Source organism: Rattus rattus, chromosome 18, assembly GCF_011064425.1.
Source record: "Rattus rattus isolate New Zealand chromosome 18, Rrattus_CSIRO_v1, whole genome shotgun sequence".
NCBI classification, from domain to species: Eukaryota; Metazoa; Chordata; class Mammalia; order Rodentia; family Muridae; genus Rattus; species Rattus rattus.
In genome coordinates, this window is record NC_046171.1 from 38,412,255 (window position 1) to 38,430,956 (window position 18,702).

The following is an 18,702-nucleotide window of genomic DNA, read 5'->3' on the forward strand; positions in this document are numbered from 1 at the left end:
TTCCTTCCTTAAGATCGGGACTACACTGGGTAGCACAGAGATTAACTGTACATAAAGGAGCAGGGGAAAACACTTGCAAGTTGACTTCATTATTTCATTGTAGAGTCCTCAGGGGAAAGTGCTACTTTGTCATCACCATCTCCATTCAGGATAAGCCGATCTAAAGAATAAATTTCTTAGCTACACAGCTCCCTACAAACAGAAATAGTCATGAGACTGGGGATATAAACAAAATGCCACATGTCTAGGAAGTGGAAACACATGCGATTCCAGACTGTTCCCCCCGACACACCTTTATTGAAGGAGTAATCCACTTCTGGGGAAGATGACTAACTAGGCAAGCTGCAGCAAGGGAGTATGGGGGTGGGAGGATAGAAGATGGGGGGAGGGGTCCTCAGACAGGTACAGCTGCAAGCTGGGAGCTCCAAAGTTTCAGGCTTCGTGAACTTTGGCCCACTCTGGGGTAGACATTTTTGGTGACCCAGCTGTTTTTGAGCCATCCCTTGTACCTAGTTAGTAACCCTACACCATAAATGACCAATAAACTCCATCGGTTCACCAAGTTGAACGTTGGTGTAATTGTTACTTTGGTCTGTTGTGACTGTCCCTTCCAGGATAAGTAAACATGTGTTGTATCTCCCTAGGAAATGACTCTCATACAACACTTGGTGGATTTCTATTGCTGGATTCATAGAGGATTATTTGAGGAGATTTATGTTGTCTTAGACAATCAGTCCGTTAAGGTCTCTTTTATAAGTAGATTTATTATTCACATGTAACTAAGCATAGCATGTCTTCGCTTTATTACATCATCCATTGCTATGATTCTGTTTTCAGTTTTAGACAATATATGGCCATTTGTCTCCATTTGATTATCTTCTTATTTGTTTTGCTTTTTAAATCATCATGATTGGCTTTTTGATCTAAATCTTTTCCTCTTAGTACCTCTAGTTAAGCAATTTCTGCTTCCAAACTTCAAATTGAAATTTAAAATGGTTTAAAGTTTGTTTGCTCATATTCTAGCATCCTTATTTAGATATTTTGATTATTTTTTAAATGTATGTATTCATGTAAATGGTTCTCCTTTTAACAAAAATACAGCCTATTATTTTGATTTTAATTTTCTTTGAAAGAGTAGAATTATTTATGAGAACTCTGTGCGTGAGAAGGAATGTAACAATGGTATGATTTCTAGGTACTGTATTTTCCTTGGTTGTAGATTTTAACATTTTTGTTATTGGCCTGCATGATTATGTGTCCATGTGTACATGCATATATAGTTGTGGAAATCAGTTCTTTCATTCCTAAATGAGATCCAAAGATCCAACTCATGTTCTTACCTTCATGTAGCAAACACCTTTGAAAAATAAGTATGCATACATTTAATACATTATAGAAATCAAACAACTATATTTTGTTAACGTTTCCCATGTGTTTTGAAAATAACTTGTCTTCTCCATTTTCAGAACACTAAGTTCAATGTGTGTCAACCAGACTGAACTAAGGACTGTCATGCATTTTAAATCTTCTCTTTCTTTGCTAACTTCTTGTCCACTCTGTTACTGAGATAAGTGAATCAGAGTTTTCATTAATCGTGACTGTTTCTCCAAGTAGCTCCTCTTCCTTCTTCCCAGTGAAATGCTCTTTGACTAAAGCTAAAGCATTCACACTATTAGACACCCAGGGGACATGAAGCTCAAGTCTGGTGATCTCCATATAAGTAATGCCTTTCCATCTAAATGCAATCTCATCTAATATTAAAAATCACCTCTGATTTCTGCTTGCATGCTTATCTCTGCAATTAATTTCCAAGCTTTCCAAGTTACTGACTTCTTCCCAATAGTGGCATAAACAACATAATTTTAAGAAACAGGGATTTGAATGACTACTGTCTCTTGCCCACCATGTAAATGATCTTTTTTTAAAACTATCGCTACCTATGTACGTTTATTCTGAGAGTAATGGATTTAGTTTTGCTGTCAAAGTTATAGATGTTTTCTATTTTATGAGTAAAGGCACACATAGGGTGTTTTGAAAATAATTTAAAAGTTTATGTTTTTGTCTAGTCACTACTAGGTTTTAATTTTAGCTCAGTGGTAGAGCACTTGCCTAGCAAGCGCAGGCCCTGGGTTCGGTCCCCAGCTCCGAAAAAAAGAATAAAAAAAAAATAAAAAAAATAATTTTTACTTTCTAATCATGAGGCAATTGACTTTTTACTGCTAACACCACAGAACATAATGAGATTGCCCCATCCTTTCCTCTTCCTCTCATTTCTTCACCAGATATTTTCATATATTAGATACTTATCCTTCACATTTAAATTTTTTGATATTTAAAAATATCAAATATCTATTTCATTACTATTTTCAGTTATCTGTATGGTTTATCTTTTGATATACAAAAGAGACTCATGGCTCTTCTGACGGTGCCCACTTCCATCAACCCCTTCCTTTCCGGAATTCTGCAGCTGCCCCTTATCTACCTTGTTGAGCTGTAACCATTCAAATTCCTTGCTCCCATTTCAACCATCTCTGTCTTAAGCCTAGAGTTAAATCTTTCCAGTGTTTGACATTACTCCTTTTACGATGTTGACTGTTTTCTAGGCGTTTCTTCAAGAAGGCTGTGAAGTCTATAAACCGTGAGCTCATGTATGTCCAAATGATATATATTTGCCTTTTGCCTACATATTTCCTTCTGGTGGTATTTAAGAGATTGCTCTGTTTTCTTAAGTTGACAATTTTGTAAAAAAAAAAAAAAAAATACCAGGCTCCCCAACTGTACGTTTCTTTTCTTTTCTCCGGATTAAATAAAAAACATAATCTTTATATTAATGCATGCCTTGGCAATGATTGTTCTACCATTTTTCATGGGATATAGATATCTAAATTCAATCTCTGTTTCTGGAACACTTTCTTAAATTAATGGAGGAAGATCATATTAAAAGCACTCAAAATGGCTTTAAGAAGGACTTTGAATCGCATATCATATTTTCTTCTGTATGCCAAGTAGATGATTCAAATAATTCTCTATTACTCCAGTCATGAAAAATGTCATCATGCCCAGTTGATACAAATTTGAAAATCAAAGCAATTTACATTACTTTACATTATCCAAATTACTAACTATGTATTTAGGACAATGGTACATATAGTTTATACAAACTTTACTTTTTTAAAGGAATATGTGGTTTTATTACCCCGCCCTATTGCCTTTCCTCAACCTTTTACAAAAGAGACTGTGAAAAAGAAGTAAAAATCAAAAATAAACACCAGGGTAACTATTAATGATTAACAACTTAAAAACCGAACAACACACAGTTCAACAACGACAACAATCAATTGCATATTTGAATATATTTTTCTGCTTGGTTGATTTCTTTCCCCTTTACAGGATCCAGGTTATGATCACTTTGCTTTTCTTTGACTTGGATTCCATATTTATCATTTTCACAGAAATCCACTGAAGTGGCTTCACTTCCTTTTTGTTCACAAATCCAAGCCTTCACACCTCTACCTGGGTTGTCTGGACTGTCTTTCTTAGGGACAATGGAAGGCCGACGGAGTTTTCTGTGATAGCTTCCTCTTCTCTTTCGCTTGTTTTAATGAGATTCATTAAGCTGTGTGGTGAGCCTTTGTCTAGTCTTAGGACTGTGTGGTGAGCTTTTGTCTAGTCTTAGGACTGTGTGGTGAGCCTGTGTCTAGTCTTAGGACTGTGTGGTGAGCTTTTGTCTAGTCTTAGGACTGTGTGGTGAGCCTTTGTCTAGTCTTAGGACTGTGTGGTGAGCCTGTGTCTAGTCTTAGGACTGTGTGGTGAGCCTGTGTCTAGTCTTAGGACTGTGTGGTGAGCCTGTGTCTAGTCTTAGGACTGTGTGGTGAGCCTGTGTCTAGTCTTAGGACTGTGTGGTGAGCCTGTGTCTAGTCTTAGGACTGTGTGGTGAGCCTGTGTCTAGTCTTAGGACTGTGTGGTGAGCCTGTGTCTAGTCTTAGGACTGTGTGGTGAGCCTGTGTCTAGTCTTAGGACTGTGTGGTGAGCCTGTGTCTAGTCTTAGGACTGTGTGGTGAGCCTGTGTCTAGTCTTAGGACTGTGTGGTGAGCCTGTGTCTAGTCTTAGGACTGTGTGGTGGTGAGACTGTGTCTAGTCTTAGGACTGTGTGGTGAGCCTGTGTCAGTCTTGGGACTGGGTGGGTGAGCCTGTGTCAGTCTTAGGACTGTGTGGTGAGCCTGTGTCTAGTCTTGGGACTGTGTGGTGAGCCTGTGTCTAGTCTTAGGACTGGGTGGTGAGCTTAGGACTGGGTGGTGAGCCTGTGTCTAGTCTTAGGACTGTGTGGTGAGCCTGTGTCTAGTCTTAAGACTGTGTGGTGAGCTTGTGTCTAGTCTTAGGACTGTGTGGTGAGCCTGTGTCTAGTCTTAGGACTGTGTGGTGAGCCTGTGTCTAGTCTTAGGACTGTGTGGTGAGCCTTTGTCTAGTCTTAGGAGTCAGTACTTTGTCCAGCTATACATGAACCTGTATTTATTCTCACAGCTCTATTGTGAACTTGTCCATGGTCCCACAATATCATTCTACTCTCCAATCACCTCTCAATCTTTTTGTGTGTGTGTGTGACTTTAAGTGACTCTTTTGTTGCCTTAAAATCTCATGTCATAGCCATATGAGTAGTCACACTTCTGGTTTCCATGTTCCTTTTGAAATTCTAAGGATTGAGCCTTAGGACCTCCTCCATGAAAGGCAAGCACTCTACCACTGAGCTATACTCTCAAGCCTTCTCCTCTATATCAGCATCAGCAACTTGTAAAAAGTGAGTTTGTGTTATCTCCCGTTTATTTTCCTACTGATTTCACCATTAGAAACCATATTCTAACATTCAGAGAAGACAGGTCTTTCCTGGAGAGCAAGGAGGACTGCTCTCTGAATGCTCGTCAGTTTTCCTGACAACAACATTGTGTGATACTTATTCTTCAGTTTTATCATCAATAGTCAACTGATCAGAGGAAGCACATTGCTGTGATTCTTTTTTCCTTTACATTTATTTCCACCTTTCTGCAAAATGGATTATCAGCTTTTTCCTATTCAGCTCCAATTTGGCTTTCTCTCACAACCAAACCAGATGCGAGGAAGTTCTCAGCAGCAGCCTACTCATGTGGCTCGCATATGGTTAGTAGGATTCTGTCAGTTTTGCAGCAGTCCAGTTTTAAAACACGGCACATGCTCACTGGTATTTTCGTCAAGTCCTAGAGGCTTGAAGGTTCCCTGAAGTCTGATTTGGCTTGTGGTTGCTTTATACAGGATACAGAACACTGAAGGGGATACAGTGTCATGTCCAAAGGAAAGCAAGCCAAAAGTGACTGTAGACTCTCCTGTGCTGGATAAAACATTCTTTTCAAAATTGTGAACCAAAGGGAAGGAAGTGGAACTATTCTGCTGCTTCCACAGCAGTGGAGGAGCTTCTGAGGTCACATTAAGATTGTTTAGAAGTGTGCAGAGAAGACCAGTGTTTCACTTTCAATCACACACACACACACACATACACACACACATAATTACACACACACACATACACACACACACACTTACACACACACACACACACACACACACACATTTACACATGCCACACACATATATACACACACACACACACACACACACACACACACACACACACACACACAACACAAACCATGTGAGTGAGCTGTTCTGGGAGCTTCAGGCCAGTTCTTGCCAATCTAGTTACACACAGTGAGCCCAGATGAGACCAATGGAGCAGAATATGTTTGTCGAATGCTATTCAGGCTCTTGACCAAAAATGCTAAGAATTGCTATAATGTGCTTTCTGGGCTGACAATATGGCTGCTGAGGAAAAGCCTTAAGTGTATGCATAACTAGCACCTTAGTGCAGGTTCCTTAAACACGTGTGCTTGCTTCTGTTCTCCTGAGCTATGTGGCTGAAGGCTTCTTTTCCTGTGCATTCTTACAAGACTTAAGTTTTTGGGGTTTCTGGAAGCAAGTTTCTATTACGGAAAATAAAATGAAGTAAGATATGTCCCCTATTTCAAAAACTGTCAACTGTTTGTACTTAAATCTCATGTTTATTTGAGGTAATTATTAAAGAAGAAAGACACAAACTCTAACAGATTGTGTTATTTTGTTTCCTTGGTTTCGGAGACAGGGTTTTACCATGTAGTCTTGGAGTTGATTAGGTAGACCAAGCTAGACTTGAACTTGTTGCAGTCCTCCTCGGGTCTCTGGGCCCAGGAGAGATATAATGCCATGCTTGGCTTTAACTAACAGTTCTGTGAGTTAAAGAGGCTCGGTGACAGACTGTTGCTAAACCAGCATTGACAGTGAAGATGGTACATTCTTCAATGACCTTCCAAGCGCTGACAGGGAGCATGTGGCAATAAAGTTCCTGAACTGCCCACTTCCCTCTCTTTCTGTCTCCTTTGTGATTATGATATAAACAACACCAAAGGCTTAAGCACCAAAGTGCTTAAGGTACCTGGAATGCCTCATTAACATGGGGAAGCATCTCAGGAATCTTGGGTGCTGGCTGAACATGTTTTGTCAGGAGAAAGGAAATTGGTCCTATGAACTAACTAAAACAGGTAGGGGATTTAGAATTCCCCAGTCAAGGGAGAAGGAGAAACTGTTAATGAAGGGAGTCCTCCATTACATGCCAAGTCCCAGAAGGTTGTATGGTCAATGGGAGGCTTCAAATTTAATTAGCAGAGTTTCCTTACACTTAGAGTCCATGAGGGCATCGATTAAAAAAAATAAAAAAGGCTGCTAAATTGATATGCAATTAGGAGACATAGATAGGGCTCACTGGGAATGTATGTCTTTTGAAACTTCCAAGCCTTCCCTAGTAACACACCTCTTCCAAAAAGGCTACCAGGAACACCCCTTTTAATCCTTCCCAAATAGTTCCAGTAGCAAGAGACTAAATATTCAAATACATGAACCTACAGGAACTGTTCTTACTAAAGCCACCACAGTCACCTCTTTATTTTTTTAAATTTTTTTCTTGGATATTTTATGTATTTACATTTCAAATGTCTTAATCATCAAATGACAAGACATACCAGGTAGGTAGGGCTAGTCGGGCAAAGAAGGAAAGATCTGTTAATATTTCTCATACACAAAAGATTGTGCCTAAGAATTTGTGGACTGTGTTCTTTAAGCTTTAAATGTTTATAGTAAGCTACTAACAGCTAACATTTGGCAAAGTTCCCTGAGAATTCACAACTTATTTCAGGATGAAAAAAAATCTGGAAAAAATATATATATATAATGAATTTTCTCATCACTGCTTTTAAAATCATCTGCTAGAACTTCAACTCTGCCGTGTTTTGTCTCTATTTCAGAACACGTTAATATTATTTTACATGATTTATTAGAATTCATGTTTGAGATAAATAGAGCCGATACATTACATTTAGCTACTGCTTCATGGCAACTGTTGTGGGTTCTCTATAGTTCTGCTTATGCCCTTTACAATCCACGTGGGAAATGCTCAGGGTTTGAATTTAATTCTTCACTGAAACCGAAAGCAAGTGCTGCCAAACTGAAACAGAGATAAACAATATATTTTATGTCAGTAACATGTGTGAAAAGAGCAAAGTAAAAAGTAAAATTATATACTTATCACGGTTAATAACAAACTTCTCAGTGGGGAAAGTAGCAAGACCCCTAATAAACATACCATTGCACAGTGAAACTGGGAAACAGATGTTTGCCCTGAATATGTGTTGTAGCTAAATGAACTAATAATACGTGTGTTCAAACACACTCATGCTCACTGTTGATCGCATTTCCAGATTCTGCACAGACCATTTCTGGAGCTGTCTTTGTGACTCAGAACATAAATATTCAACAATCCCAATGTATATTAGGATAGATTAGTGATGACTCTTTGACTGATATGAAAACACTTGGTAGGCAATTAATAGGATGTGCTAGTAGGTAAACCAAATACAAAATATAATATAGGCTACATTTGAAGCCATCTCTGACGATATTGTGCAGATGTAATTTTCTTTTTTCTTTCTTTTTTTTTTTTTTTTTTGAAACATGCTCTTGTGAGATGTTTGGGAATTCTTTAGGTCTGTTTGTCATACTGAAATTTTAGCTTGCACATGGGAAACCACAAATTAAATTATTATGCTATAATTCAATTTAGAAAACACAAAGCACTTGCCAGTACATTTTTTTTCAGTCATTGTCCTTCAGCCATTCCACAGAATATATCTGAAGACTGGTGTGGTTCAGGAAGAAGTGTTGCTAGCAAGTTCCCTGGAAACATCTGTTCCTGTTGTTCCACTGCATTAGGGACTCCACATCTGGACTCACTGAACAGCCAACTAAAGACAGATGTCCTGAGTGCTAAGATTGGACAGACTTAACCCTGAAGGATTCTTTTTTATTGAAGAACTTTCCTCTTGCTTGGCAATCTCCCTATCAGAGAATGGTTTCATTTCAAAATGCTGAAAATAAGAAAATGGAGGGGAGTTGTCAGTGTTGAAGAAATATATTGAGTAAAGAAAGTGTTCACTAAAATTGTGCATGTCAACAAAGTTGGTATGTTGGTCTGGATACTGGTTTGTTACATAAGTCCCCCCAGGGTGGGGGGACTCTCCACATTTCTGGAGAAAGTTCTAAAAAGATTATGACGAGCCTAATCCCCAGCCTATAATCATGAAGTTTGCTTAGCATTTTTCTCAGTGGAAACTGGAACCTGCATACATTACAGATGGGCCTGTGGTTGCAGGAATTTTGTTTGTGCCGCTAGGTCTCAAAGGCAGAAGTAACTTAGACTCATTGTCCTGCTTATGCACAGGTTATCTGAGCTCAAAAAAGACCAGAACATTCCCTCTCTGTTATCCTTGTACCTTCGCAGTCACACTCTCTCACTCTGTTACTTACTGACTTTGCCATCTCATGACCAGTGTGAACACGCCAACAAAGTTTAGAGAAATCCCTGGTATCTATTACTACCCTATATTTCACTGGCAATAATTTAGTGTTCTATAACCCAAACTGGAGAAAAGTGAACTTGAACCCAAATCTTTCCTTTCACATTTAAATTAGACAATGTTTTCGGTTTTTAGTTTGTATTTTAACTGTCTCTATATACTTTGAAATGTTTCATGTTTTAAAAGTAATTCATTTGCCAGGCATACTGGCTAGCAACTGTAATCGCAGCACTCAAGAGTCTGAGGCGGGAGGATTGCTGTGATTCTAACACAGGCCTGAGCTACACGGTGAGTTTCAGATCACTTAGAATCCCAAGAATTAATTAAAAAGTAAAAGTATTATGATGTTGAAGTTTCAAACGAGGCTATTAATTTTTGAGATTTGTTTTTATTTTATGTGCATGAGTGTTTTGCATGCATGTATGTATGTGCATAACTTATGTGTTTTGCTGGACAGGGAGGCCAGAAGAGTGTACCATAGAAGTGAAGATACAGGTATTTGCAAGCTGCCATGAGCGTGCTGGGAACCAAACCCAAGTCATCTGCAAGAGCAGCAAATGTTCTTAATCACTGAGTTATCGTTTCAGCCCCTCAAACTAGGTTGTAAAAAATGGTAATTCCTGCCACTTTATTATAATTTTATATACTTTACTCTGATTGAATTTCTTACAAAACAAAAACTTGCAAAGAGAAGAAATGGGTAAATACCTTCAGCAATTAATGTCACACACAAACTGACCTTGACTATTCACAATCCAATATATTATGTTTTATATAGATAGTATAAATGGAAAAGTGATTAAGTATTCACTAAGTGAGCATACATTTAACCAACCAATTTAGTGCTCTCTACTAATTCTCATTGATTACTATAGAGGTAAGATAGGTATTAAGTGAGTAATCTTTTACTGTAGTTTATCATGTGGATGTGCATGTGCATGTGCATGTAAGTGCGTATGTGCATGTGAGTGTGTGTGTGTGTGTGTGTGTGTGTGTGTGTGTGTGTGTGTGTGTGTGTGTGTGTGTGTGTGTGTGTGTGTGTGCTCAGTATAAATATGTAAGCATGTGGGCATGTGCATGCATGTGAATGTGTCTTCCTCACTAGTTCTTTATATCATTATTTTTGAGACAAGGTGTCTTATTGAAACTTGAACTCACCTGGCCAGTGAGCTCCAAGAATTAAAAAGTAAAAGTATTATGATGTTGAAGTTTCAAATGAGGCTATTAATTTTTAAGATTTGTTTTTATTTTATGTGCATGAGTGTTTTGCATGCATGTAATGTATGTGCACAACTTATGTGTTTTGGTAGACAGGGAGGCCAGAAGAGTGTACCACAGAACTGAGCTCCAAGAATCCACCCATCTCTGTCCTCCCTCCCCAGCACTAGGGTTAGAGAGATGCATGCTACCTTAGCTAGTTCTGTCTGATGGGTAATGGAGCTCTGGACTCATGTTCATGATGTACAATAAAAAAGTTTATCAGCAGCCACCCCCAATGCTCCCTAATATACTCTCTACAAAGAAGATTAATCATATTTCCTTTGCTTCTAGAATATGCTCATTAGAAAAGCAGCTTCAGGATACATTTTGTCAGAGAAAAGAAACACTGATGAATTGTAATGAGAAGAGAGAATTTCACTTTTAATTGTTTTAGGGAAATATTAGCATTCTGTCTTGGAAGACTAAATTTCTGTCAAACCGGAAAAAACATTTATTATAGCAATTCTACTTAGGTTATAGAACAGCATTAGAAAAATACCACATTAATTTCCCCAAGTTTTGCACAGGGGCAATTTAGTCAATTGAGTATATTTCTCTCTTGCTTGACCTTTCTCCTGATCCTGTAGTGGATAGGCATTGATATTTGTCATAGGTGATTTCTTGATCAATTGATTTAATGAAACACACTGGATAACTATTTAAATTTGAAACAAAGTAGCATTGTCATGTTAAATATTTTTTATAAAACATACTGTGTATATATTTGTAGATTCAATTTTAAAATTCTTTACCTAAAAATTTATATCTGTAATTTCTGATATTGAGGTTTTTTTTAAATAGATGCTAATAATGTTAATTTTATCAAATATCCAACTTGTCTTTATTGATTTTATCTATTATTTTTGTTTTTAGTTTAATTATCTTCTCTCTTTTCCTTTCCCCTTATTTTGCATATAACTAGTTCTCTTTGTTTTAGTTTCCTGAGATTAGAAAGTAAATCACTAACTTCAGATCCTTCTCTTCTAATTTAACCATTTAAATCTATGACTTTTTCTCTAAGTGTCATTTTGACTGCATTTCACAAATCTTGATATTTGAGGTGTTGATTTTCACTTGACTCAAAATGTACACTATCTCTTATGACTTCAAATGATAAAAAGTTTATGGTTAAATTTTCTATTTTTCATATATTTTATTCTCATAAATATTTATTGATCTATTGTTTGACTTCTATAGCTAGAGGATGTTCTCAACAAGTATATCACTCTTATTAAATTTTTTAATTAAGTTCTGCAAACACAGCAGATATATTGATGACAGTGGATGCTTGTCTACATTGTTGTGGACAGGACTTTCTGCTGTACTTCTCTGTACCAGACTCAAGAGTGTAACTTAAGAAATGCTCCAGAAGGAAAAGCTAGAATGAAATGTTTGCTCATTTTCATTTTTCTTCTTTGTTCTGAATCACTGTGAAATCATGCATCAGTCAGTTTGCTGAAGACTAATGACATAGAATAAATACAGCTCAGTTGCCTGATCTGAATCCTGAATGCCAATATTCAACTGAAGAAACCCAAGAACAGCCACAGTCACGCTTAGCAGCAAAATCCAGTAAACTCATGTGGTGGATTGAATATGCTTGGCCCAGGGTGTGGCACTATTAGGAGATGTGACCTTGTTGGAGTAGGCGTGGCCTTGTTACAGGAAGTGTGTCACTGTGGGGCGGGCTTTGAGGCCCTCCTCCTAGCTGCTCGAGGATGCCAGTCTCCTGACTGCTTTTGGTTCAAGATGTAGAACTTTCATCACCTTCTCCAACACCATGTCTGCCTGGATGTTGTCATGCTTCCTGTTATGACAATAATGGACTGAACCTCTGGACCTGAAAGCTAGCCACAGTTAAATGTTGTTCCTTAAAAGAAGTGCCTTGGTCATGGTGTCTCTATTCAGCCATGGGAACTACACCTAAGAAAACTCACAAATGGCAATATATGTGTGCTATTTTAAGTAGCTGCATTTTCAGCGAATTCGCTTCTATTGATCTTCTTCAGCTTTTCTCTCCTGATATGCTCTGTGCTAAGTTTTGTAACAAGCGAGCGTCTGAGGAACACAAGATGCATTGCAAAGTGCACATATCGGAGCTCAGTTGTCACACATAACTTGTGTTCCATTCTGCCCAACTTACACATGACCACAGAGGCAGAAGCAAACCCAGGACTTCCATGGATGACCTAAATAAACCATCAACGTTTATAAACCTTGGGGAGATTTGCCCAAAGTATTATTGTGGCAAAATATAACTGGTATACAAAACAATAATCATTTGTTCAGTAACTGAGGGATAAGGAAAGTGCTGGAAAAGGTGTTTCTTGATCGGTTTACATGACCAGTACAGCAATAAAGAGGGCAGTTAGCTCACTCTGTTCATGTCTTTCTTGACGCTAGCCTACGGCACAGATTTTATTGACATGAAAATGGAAACTGAACCATGCCCATCTTATGAGACCTTGTAACATTGATTAATTTCTGCTGTTTGTAGCTTCTGTGAGTTCAGGATATTATCAATGATAACTCTAATTCTTTTTAATACCTTTTTAGCTATCATTTTATTCTCCTAGCGAAGTACATGCTTTCATAAAATTATACCTGCAGTTTGATAATGAGAACTACTGAGCAATCAGGCCATGTATGCAGTACGTTACCTGCAGATATTTGTCCTGTGATGTAGCTTAAAGAATCCAAGATGCTCTCATAGTCAAAACGAGTTCCCTCTCCATGAACTTGTGAGGAACGTATGATCAAGCTTTACTTCTGACTAGAGCATCAGATACACATTTTTCATAAAGTTTTAGTAAATGTGGTAGTGCATGAGGACATATTCAACTTTGGAATGTAGGTACTGCACGTCACTTTTATATCGTGATAGTATGAAACTTTTGAGCATTCCCAACTTGTTTGCCTAGGAGAAAAACCTTTGAGGAAAGTTAACTGTAAACAGATTTCAAAATAACAGGCTAAAAATTTGTATTACAAATCTTTTTTATTCTAAGTACAAAACCAGTATTATTTAAAGCAGGTAGTACCAGGCCACAGAAATGGCCCAGCAGTTAAGATTGCATACAGGTCTGGCAGAAGACTCCAAGTTCCATTTTCAGCACCCACATCAGGAAGCTCAATAATTCTGGTAACTCCAGCTCCAGGCTATCTAGTGTCATTTTCTGGACACCACTGGCATCACACACACATACACACACACACACACACACACACACACACACACACACACACACACACACACACACCACACACACACACACACACACACACACACACACACACATACACACACACACACACACACACATACACACACACACACACACACACACACATACACACACACACACACACACACACACACACACACACACACACACACACACACATACACACACACACCACACACACACACCACATACACACACACATACACACACACACACACATACACACACAGACACATGCACAAACACATTCAATAAATACACCCAGTTAAAAATGAAATCATTCATCTGTTAAATGACAGTTTCTTGAGGGTGAACTGCCTAGCATTTTATATCATTAATGTCCAAAAATTTCTATAAATTTGCATAATTTGGTCAAATACCTGACCTCTCTAAACCTTTTTCTTTATGCAAGTCAACTGCTTCCTTTACAGAAAAGCAAATCCCTGACTTTTCTTTTCTTCCAAAGAGCAACACTATTTTATTGGGGCACATTATGCTCAGAAAATTCTTTATAGACTTATGTGGCAATGAAGATCTGGGATAGTCATCCATTGTTGATGATATTAAAGACATAAGACAGTATGATGGAGAAGGGAAAGTACAAAGACAATGGAATAAAGCTTAATTTGAGTCACAGCTCAGATGCTTACAGCCTTAGAATATTATTAGATCTCGTTAACTTTTCTAATACTTCATTTTAAAACTGCTGATATGGATATAATAGTTATCAGTCTTTATTAAGATTAATTAATCTTGCTGTTTAATGAGGCAGCATTAAATTTCCTTTCCCAAACGAAAGATTGGTGGTTTGGCTGGTGACAAAATGCTGTCACTCGTCACTTGAAGGTCCTGGGTAGAAGAGAGCCGCACTGATTGTAGTGCATGAGGAAACTGAGAGTGACAGTGAAGACGAGGGACAGAAAACAGAAAGAGAATATAAAATAAGTCAGCATAAATAATATAAATAGGAATAGTGGAATTTGCTATGAATTATCAAATGGAGGATAAACCTGTTCAGTAAGTTAAATTTTTTTCCAGTGAGAGAGCAAATATAATTGAATGATGTTGTAATCACAAGATAATAGGTATGAAATTTAGTGTACGTACACCAGAGACTTGGTAACTTAAGCCAGTCTAGCAACTTGCCCATCTTCAGAGGAGAGCCCTGAACTCTAAGCAATGTCAGGACCTGCAGTTTTTAAAAGTGTGCAAATCAGTTCAGGAAAGAGAATTATTTCTCAGTTAGTTGAGATGGAACACAGAGTTAGCCTAGGGATAAAATGGGAAAGAGAACAGAGGAAAACAAACAGAAAACATCCATGGGCTCTCGGAACTACATTTTACTGGGGAAGACAGGTGATTAAAAATACCATAGGCAACATCACTTCAGAGAAGAAAAGCATTAAAATTAAATTAATTTGGGTAGAGGCAGAAAAATGGACTACTTCGGAAAGACTGACCAAAGGGAAGCCACAGGCTTCTGTGAAAGGGATGACATTTTATCCACCCTGAGCTAAGAGATGACGTGTATACCTCAAGGGCAGGGGAAGACTAAACAATGAGGAGTCAGGCTCTGGAAGAATAAGCTAGTGATGAGGCAGGAGAATGGCGAGGCAGCAAACCAACAGCCAGAAGCAGAGAATGTGGGTTCTGTGGTAGCCCACCTTTCCCAAACAGATTGCTGGTGTCACCATTAGACAGAAAATGAGGCTACATTTTTTTTGTAATGGTCTTATGAGGAAGGCACTACAGTGAATGAGATGCTAATGGTATTGAGAGGTTGTGAAAAAATGGCTTTCTTTCCTTTTTAAAAACTTTCTTCTGGAAGAGCTTGAAGGGGCTTGAGACCCCATATGTACAACAATGCCAAGCAACCAGAGCTTCAGGGACTAAGCCACTACCTAAAGACTATACATGGACTGACCCTGGACTCTGACCTCATAGGTAGCAATGAATATCCTAGTAAGAGCACCAGTGGAAGGGGCCTAGGTCCTGCTAAGACTGAACCCTAGTGAACTAGACTGTCGGGGGGAGGGCGGCAAGGGGGGGAGGGTGGGGAGGGGAACACCCATAAGGAAGGGGGGGGGGGAGGGAGATGTTTGCCCGGAAACCGGGAAAGGGAATAACACTCGAAATGTATATAAGAAATACTAAAGTAAATAAAAAAAAAAAAAAAAAAAAGGATAAAAAAAAAAAAAAAATAAATAAATAAATAAATAAATAAATAAATAAATAAATAATAAAAAAGAGAGGGTAGGCTCTCAGTAACATCCACAAAGCATGGCTTACAAATTAAGTAAGACCAGGAACAAGGCACAAACCCTCATATCAGGGTCGAATGAGGCAACCCAGTGAGAGGAAAAGGGCCCCAGGCACAGACGAGAGTCAAAGGCCAGCCCCATTCTACCACATTTCCACTGTTGTGAGTCTCAGAGGAACAGCAAGCTACACCATCATAAGGTATGTGCAGAGGACCTAGTTGCTTAAGTCTTTGTGAGCCCCTATGAGCACACAGAGTTGCTTCTGTGGGCTGTGTTCTCATGGTGTCCTTTACTCTCCTGTGCACCACAGTTCTTCCTCTCCCTCCACTACAATGGTCCCCAAGTCCTGCCTAGTCTTTAGCTGTGGGACTCTGCATCTATTTCCATAAGTTGCTGGAGGACACCTCTCTAATGATAATTGAGCTAGGCACTGATCTATGAGTATAGCAGAATAGTCATTTAATTGACGTTTTTCCTCTTTTGCCAGTCATGTTTGGTTCTATCCTGGGTCTCTGGGCAATCTTACCTCTGGTTTCTGATCATACACACAGTGTCAGGCATGGGCCCACCACTCATTAATTAGCCACTCTTACTAGCTCTGCACTACCATTATCCTAGCACGTCTTGACTCTGGAGCTCTCTGATTCAGCCAAGCTGACGAGCCAGCACATCTCAGTCTCTACCTCTCTAGCTAGTACAAGCTCCCACTGGAGGCTTTACCTCCAGTCCTGATGTTTGCATGTCAAGCACTTTAGTGGCTGAGCCATCCCCTTGGCTCCTTCTACATCTATTTCATTTTGGTGCACTCTTAAGTAATACTCATTGTAGAAACACAGCAACATGTAGGTTTATCTTGGAGTCTGTGCTGCATTAGCCATTTCTGTTCTTTCTCCACATGATTCAGGTCTACAAGACAATCCCTAGTGGCTGTTTTACTTACTAAAAATTCAACTGTCAACGTGGTGGTAGCAGACCTTTGGTAACAAGGAGGATTTTTCCCCTAGACATTAAATTGAACAATTTCTATCACAAGGAGTTAAACTTTCCAAATGTCCACCAAATTGAGGATTAAAGAGCTTGAAGGTGAGTTGACACTTAAGCATCTATGTTGTTGAAATGTCATGGCTGTAGCTTCCCTGCGATTCCAACAGAAGTTGATGTCCCAACTTAGATCGACACAATCTTATGGGGCCTAACTGCTTGATGCAATTAAAAAATGTGCATGCAACACTGAATAGACTCACCAGTCTGCATTATATGTTTATTTATCTATCCACATTGTGGTGGTTCGAATATGCTCGGCCCAGGAAATGGCACTATTAGGAGATGTGGCCTTGTTGCTGAAGTGTTTCACTGTGGCCATGGACTTTAAGACCCTTGTCCTAGCTGCCTAGAAGCCAGTCTTAGCATCCTTCAGATGAAGATACTGAACTCCCAGCTCCTCCAGCACTATACCTGCCTGGACACTGCCACTTTCCTACCTTGGGGATACTGGATTTAACCTTTGAACCTGTAAGTCAGTCCCAATTAAATGTTCTTATTAGAGTTGCGTTGGTCATGACGTCTGCTCACAGCAGTAAAACCCCAACTAAGACACACATATTCACCAACAATGGCTTAAGTAAAGAAGGTTATGATAGTGTCCAAGGGTAGGCATGAGAGGAATAAAAGGGAGAAGTAGAAAATTATGTGTGTAGCAGTAAATATTAAAAATAAAAAAAATCTATCATCCCACGTTAGTGCTGGCTCTGGTGGGCCACATGGCATCTGTGGGGTATTTTTATCTTAATCAACAAAGTGTCTCAACCCAAGTTCTGTCTTAGTTAGGGTTTTACTGCTGTGAACAGACACCACGACCAAGGCAAGTTTTATAAAGGACAACATTTAATTGGGGCTGGCTTACAGGTTCAGAGGTTCAGTCCATCATCATAAGGGTGGAAGTAGGGCAGCATCCAGGTAGGCATGGTAGAGGAGGAGCTGTAAGTTCTTCTTCATCTGAAGGAAGTGAGGAACAGACTGAGCATCCTCAGGCAGCTAGGAGGATGGTCTCCAAGCACAACCACAGTGACATGCCTCCTTCAACAAGGCCACACCTCCTAACATTGCCACTCCCTGGGCCAAGCAGATGCATACTATCATATTCCACTCCCTGGCCTCCATAGGCTTGTTCAAACACATGAGTCTATGGGGGCCGTTTCTAAACATAACATAATACAAATGTGCATTTATTCCAACTTCCAAAGTCCCTATAATCAAATGCAGCCTCAACAATGTTAAAAGTTCAAAGTCTCTTCCAAGATCCATCCAATCACTTAACTGCAATCCCCAAATTAAGACAGGCAACCAGCTGAGCAAACTCCAACTCTGCCATCTCCACATCTGATGTCAATGTGGTCTTCAGATCTTCAACTCCTTTGTCATCTGTGTTGACTGCAACAAACTTCTTTCTCCATGTTTCCACTGCATGTTAGCAGCTTTCCTCAGCAGATAGGTTGGGGCTCTGGCATCTTTAACACCTTTCGGTCTCCAAGGCAGCTTCAATGTTACAGCTTGTTTCAATGTCTGGGATCTACACATGATCTTCTGGGCTCCTCCGAAGGGCTGGCTTCACTTCTCTAGCTCTGCCCTCTGTAGCACTTTAAGTACAGGTTGATCCACTACACTGTCACTACTGTTATTGGTGATCACCACATGGTTCTGGCATCTCCAATACATGCCAGCTACTCTCTGGGTCCTGTAGCAATCTCACCATCCATCTAGTTCCCAAGGTGGGTCACTGCCATGCCACTTCCATACAGAGACCACCTATCTCCAGTCTCTCTTCCTGTGGACTCTGCTCACATTCTCAGCATATGCCCCCTGTGGTTACAGTCACAACTCCCAGTAACCCATTAAAATCAACTCAGTAACCTTATAATTTATCAGTCAGATTTAAATCTTAAGTTCTCACTCCACAAAACATCCCAC